Below are 6,347 nucleotides of genomic sequence, written 5' to 3' on the forward strand. Positions count from 1 at the left end.
CTCTGTTCTGAGACCAGGGTCATAATAGATGGTAGGTCCTCTGTTCTGAGACCAGGGTCATAATAGATGGTAGGTCCTCTGTTCTGAGACCAGGGTCATAATAGATGGTAGGTCCTCTGTTCTGAGACCATGGTCATGATAGATGACAGGTCCTCTGTTCTGAGACCAGGGTCATGACTTGTCCTCTGTTCTCAGACCAGGGTCATGACAGGTCCTCTGTTCTCAAACCAGGGTCATGATATATGGTAGGTCCTCTGTTCTGAGACCAGGGTCATGATAGGTCCTCTGTTCTCAGACCAGGGTCATGATATATGGTAGGTCCTCTGTTCTGAGACCAGGGTCATGATAGGTCCTCTGTTCTGAGAGCAGGATCATGATAGATGACAGGTCCTCTGTTCTGAGACCAGGATCATGATAGATGACAGGTCCTCTGTTCTGAGACAAGGGCCATGATAGATGGTAGGTCCTCTTTTCTTAGACCGGGGTCATGATAGATGGTAGGTCCTCTGTTCTGAGACCAGGGTCATGACTTGTCCTCTGTTCTCAGACCAGGGTCATGACAGGTCCTCTGTTCTCAGACCAGGGTCATGATATATGGTAGGTCCTCTGTTCTGAGACCAGGGTCATGACAGGTCCTCTGTTCTGAGACCAGGGTCAAGATAGATGACAGGTCCTCTATTCTGAGACCAGGGTCAAGATAGATGACAGGCCCTCTGTTCTGAGACCAGGGTCATGATAGATGGCAGGTCCTCTGTTCTGAGACCAGGGTCATGATATATGACAGGTCCTCTGTTCTGAGACCAGGGTCATGATAGATGACAGGCCCTCTGTTCTGAGACCGGGGTCATGATAGATGGTAGGTCCTCTGTTCTGAGACCAGGGTCATGACAGGTCCTCTGTTCTGAGACCAGGATCATGTTAGATGACAGGTCCTCTGTTCTGAGACAAGGGCCATGATAGATGGTAGGTCCTCTTTTCTTAGACCGGGGTCATGATAGATGGTAGGTCCTCTGTTCTGAGACCAGGGTCATGACAGGTCCTCTGTTCTGAGACCAGGGTCATGACAGGTCCTCTGTTCTAAGACCAGGGTCATGATAGATCCTCTGTTCTGAGACCAGGGTCATGATAGGTCCTCTGTTCTGAGACCAGTGTCATGATAGGTCCTCTGTTCTGAGACCAGTGTCATGACAGGTCCTCTGTTCTGAGACCAGGGTCATGATAGGTCTTCTGTTCGGAGACCAGGGTCATGATAGGTCCTCTATTCTGAGAGCAGGATCATGATAGATGACAGGTCCTCTGTTCTGAGACCAGGATCATGATAGATGACAGGTCCTCTGTTCTGAGACCAGGGTCATGATAGATGCTAGGTCCTCTGTTCTGAGACCAGGGTCATGATATGTCCTCTATTCTGAGACCAGGGTCATGATAGGTCCTCTGTTCTGAGACCAGGGTCATGATATATGGTAGGCCCTCTGTTCTGAGACCAGGGTCATGATAGATGACAGGTCCTCTGTTCTGAGACCAGGGTCATGATAGATGACAGGTCCTCTGTTCTGAGACCAGGGTCATGACTGGTCCTCTGTTCTGAGACCAGGGTCATGATATATGGTAGGCCCTCTGTTCTGAGACCAGGGTCATGACAGGTCCTCTGTTCTGAGACCAGGGTCATGATAGGTCTTCTGTTCGGAGACCAGGGTCATGATAGGTCCTCTGTTCTGATGACCGGTCCTCTGTTCTGAGACCAGGGTCATGATAGATGATAAGTCCTCTGTTCTGAGACCAGGGTCATGATAGATGGTAGGTCCTCTGTTCTGAGACCAGGGTCATGATAGATGACTGGTCCTCTGTTCTGAGACCAGGGTCATAACAGGTCCTCTGTTCTCAGACCAGGGTCATGACAGGTCCTCTGTTCTGAGACCAGGGTCATGATAAATGGTAGGGCCTCTGTTCTGAGACCAGGGTCATGATAGATGGTAGGTCCTCTGTTCTGAGACCAGGGTCATGATAGGTCCTCTGTTCTGAGACCAGGGTCAAGATAGATGACAGGTCCTCTGTTCTGAGACCAGGGTCATAATAGATGGTAGGTCCTCTGTTCTGAGACCAGGGTCATGATAGGTCCTCTGTTCTGAGACCAGGGTCAAGATAGATGACAGGTCCTCTGTTCTGAGACTAGGGTCATGATAGATGGTAGGTCCTCTGTTCTGAGACCAGGCTCATGACAGGTCCTCTGTTCTGAGACCAGGGTCATGACAGGTCCTCTGTTCTGAGACCAGGGTCAAATAAAATAACATTTTATTTGTCACATACACATGGTTAGCAGATGTTAATGCGAGAGTAGCGAAATGCTTGTGCTTCTAGTTCCGACAATGCAGTAATAACCAACAAGTAATCTAGCTAACAATTCCAAAACTACTGTCTTATACACACAAGTGTAAGGGGATAAGAATATGTACATAAAGATATATGACTGAGTGATGGTAGAGAGCAGCATAGGCAAGATACAGTAGATGGTATTGAGTGCAGTATATACATATGAGATGAGTATGTAAACAAAGTGGCATAGTTAAAGTGGCTAGTGATACATGTATTACATAAGGATGCAGTAGATGATATAGAGTACAGTATATACATATGAGATGAATAATGTAGGGTATGTAAACATTATATTAGGTAGCATTGTTTAAAGGGGCTAGTGATATATTTTACATAATTTCCCATCAATTCCCATTATTAAAGTGGCTGGAGTTGAGTCAGTGTGTTGGCAGCAGCCACTCAATGTTAGTGGTGGCTGTTTAACAGTCTGATGGCCTTGAGATAGAAGCTGTTTTTCAGTCTCTCGGTCCCAGCTTTGATGCACCTGTACTGACCTCGCCTTCTGGATGATAGTGGGGTGAACAGGCAGTGGCTCGGGTGGTTGATGTCCTTGATGATCTTTATGGCCTTCCTGTGACATCGGGTGGGGTAGGTGTCCTGGAGGGCAGGTAGTTTGCCCCCGGTGATGCGTTGTGCAGACCTCACTACCCTCTGGAGAGCCTTACGGTTGAGGGCGGAGCAGTTGCCGTACCAGGCGGTGATACAGCCAGACAGGATGCTCTCAATTGTGCATCTGTAGAAGTTTGTGAGTGCTTTTGGTGACAAGCCGAATTTCTTCATCCTCCTGAGGTTGAAGAGGCGCTGCTGCGCCTTCTTCACGATGCTGTCTGTGTGGGTGGACCAATTCAGTTTGTCTGTGATGTGTACGCGGAGGAACTTAAAACTTACTACCCTCTCCACTACTGTTCCATCGATGTGGATAGGGGGTTGTTCCCTCTGCTGTTTCCTGAAGTCCACAATCATCTCCTTAGTTTTGTTGACGTTGAGTGTGAGGTTATTTTCCTGACACCACACTCCGAGGGCCCTCACCTCCTCCCTGTAGGCCGTCTCGTCGTTGTTGGTAATCAAGCCTACCACTGTTGTGTCGTCCGTAAACTTGATGATTGAGTTGGAGGCGTGCGTGGCCACGCAGTCGTGGGTGAACAGGGAGTGCAGGAGAGGGCTCAGAATGCACCCTTGTGGGGCCCCAGTGTTGAGGATCAGCGGGGTGGAGATGTTGTTGCCTACCATCACCACCTGGGGGCGGCCCGTCAGGAAGTCCAGTTCCCAGCTCGCTTCGAGGCAAGCAACACAGAACCATACATGAACGCACCAGCTGTTCCAGACGACTGTGTGATCACGCTCTCTGTAGCCGATGTGAGTAAGTCCTTTAAACAGGTCAACATTCACAAGGCAACAGGGCCTGACGGATTACCAGGACGTGTACTGCAAGCATGCACTGACCAACTGGCAAGTGTCTTCCATGACATTTTCAACCTCTCCCTGACGGAATCTGTAATACCTACATTTCAAGCAGACCACCATAGTCCCTGTGCCTAAGAACAGTAATATAACCTGCTACGGGTCGTAGCACTCACAACTGTAGCCATAAAGTGCTTTAAAAGGCTGGTCACGGCTCACATGAACACCATAATCCCAGAAACCCTAGACCCCACTCCAATTCACATAGCGCCCTAACAGATCCACAGATGATGCAATCTCTATTCCACTCCACACTGCCCTTTCCTACCTGGACAAAAGGAACACCTATGTGAGAATGATGTTCATTGACTATAGCTCAGCGTTCAATACCATAGTTCCCTCCAAGCTCATCACCAAGCTTAGGACCCTGGGATTTAACACATCCCTCTGCAACTGGATCCTGGACTTCCTGATGGGCCGCCCCCAGGTAGTGAGGGTAGGCAAAATCACCTCTACCAAGCTGACCCTCAACACAGGGGCCCCACAGGGGTGTGTTCTTAGTCCCCTCCTGTACTCCCTGTTTTCTCATGACTGCTTGCTAACCCTTCAACACCATCATCAAGTTTGCTGATGCCACGAATACAGTATTCTACTTTGCACATTCTTCCACTGCAAATCTACCATTCCATTGTTTTACTTGCTATATTGTATTTACTTTGCCACCATGGACTTTTTTTTGCCTTTACCTCCATTATCTCACATCGTATATAGACTTGTTTTTCTACTGTATTATTGACTGTATGTTTGTTTTACTCCATGTAAACTGTTGTTTTTGGGTCAAACTGCTTTGCTTTATCTTGGCCAGGTCGCAATTGTAAATGAGAACTTGTTCTCAACTTGCCTACCTGGTTAAATAAAGGTGAAATAAATAAAATGTTGAAAGCTGTGGTTTATTTTCAGCTTCCAGGAATTGTGAACAGATACTTGCGACATGGGGCCATCATGCTTATCATCTCTGTGCATTCAAATTGACATTGATAAAATGCAATTGTGTTCATTGTCCGTAGTTTATGCCTGCCTATACAATAACCCCACCACCACAGGGCACCCTGTTCACAACATTCTGCAAACCACTCGTCACAACACCATCAACACCTTCTGCCATCTGCCCGGTACAGTTGATACCAGGATTAATCCGTGAACAGCACACTTCTGAAATGTGAGTTATAGATCTGTCACTCATTGAATGCAAGTCTAAGAAGTGGTACAGCTATTCAGAGCTTTTCTATGCTTCCCATTCTTAAAATGTTGTTTTCATCAGTTTCAAAACACCTGAAACAACTATTTTTCTTTATGGAAAATATATATTTCACATCGGTTTAGATGCTACATTATACGTAGTTTGTCGAACTGTTTTTTAATGCAACTTTTTAATTATTACATAATCTCAAGAGTAAATTTACCCTCACAATTAAAATGTGTCATACACACACACGGTTTGCCTGAAATATATATAATATATAGTCTGTCTGATAACCAACAACAACAGACTGTATCAGAGCATGAGGTCTGATAGAAACGGTCTCGGAGCCTGTTGGTATCTACAAGCCATCAGACTGCTGAACACTTGAACAGGACTGACCACCTGCACTGATTCTAACCCTAACAGGACTGACCACCTGCACTGATTCTAACCCTGACAGGACTGACCACCTGCACTGATTCTAACCCTAACAGGACTGACCACCTGCACTGATTCTAACCCTAACAGGACTGACCACCTGCACTGATTCTAACCCTAACAGGACTGACCACCTGCTCTGATTCTAACCCTAACAGGACTGACCACCTGCTCTGATTCTAACCCTAACAGGACTGACCACCTGCTCTGATTCTAACCCTAACAGGACTGACCACCTGCACTGATTCTAACCCTAACAGGACTGACCACCTGCACTGATTCTAACCCTAACAGTACTGACCACCTGCTCTGATTCTAACCCTAACAGTACTGACCACCTGCTCTGATTCTAACCCTAACAGGACTGACCACCTGCTCTCATTTTGCTTGCCGTGCGGTAGCAGAGAGAACAGTCTGACTGGGGTGACTGGAGTCTCTGACAATTTTCAGGGCCTTCCTCTGACACCACCTGCTGTAGAGATCCTGGATGGCAGGCAGCTTTTCCCCAGTGATGTACTGGGCCGTACGCACTACCATCTGTAGTGCTTTGTGGTCGGAGGCCGAGCAGTTGCCGTACCAGGCAGTGATGCAACCAGGATGCTCTCGATGTTGCAGCTGTAGAACCTTTTGAGGATCTCAGGACCTATGCCAAATCTTTTTCGTTTCTGAGGGGGAAAAGGCTTTGTCATGCCCATTCTAGTTTGTTGTTGATGTGGACACCAAGGAATTTGAAGCTCTCAACCTGCTCCACTGCAGCCCCGTCGATGAGAATGGGGGCGTGCTTGGTCTTCCTTTTTCTGTAGTCCACAATCATCTCCTTTATCTTGGTGATGTTGAGGGAAGAGGTTGTTGCTGCTACCAAACTCTTATTATACTGTTCAGTTTAGAATAA

The sequence above is a fragment of the Oncorhynchus kisutch genome, linkage group LG7, assembly GCF_002021735.2.
Source record: "Oncorhynchus kisutch isolate 150728-3 linkage group LG7, Okis_V2, whole genome shotgun sequence".
Classification (NCBI taxonomy): domain Eukaryota; kingdom Metazoa; phylum Chordata; class Actinopteri; order Salmoniformes; family Salmonidae; genus Oncorhynchus; species Oncorhynchus kisutch.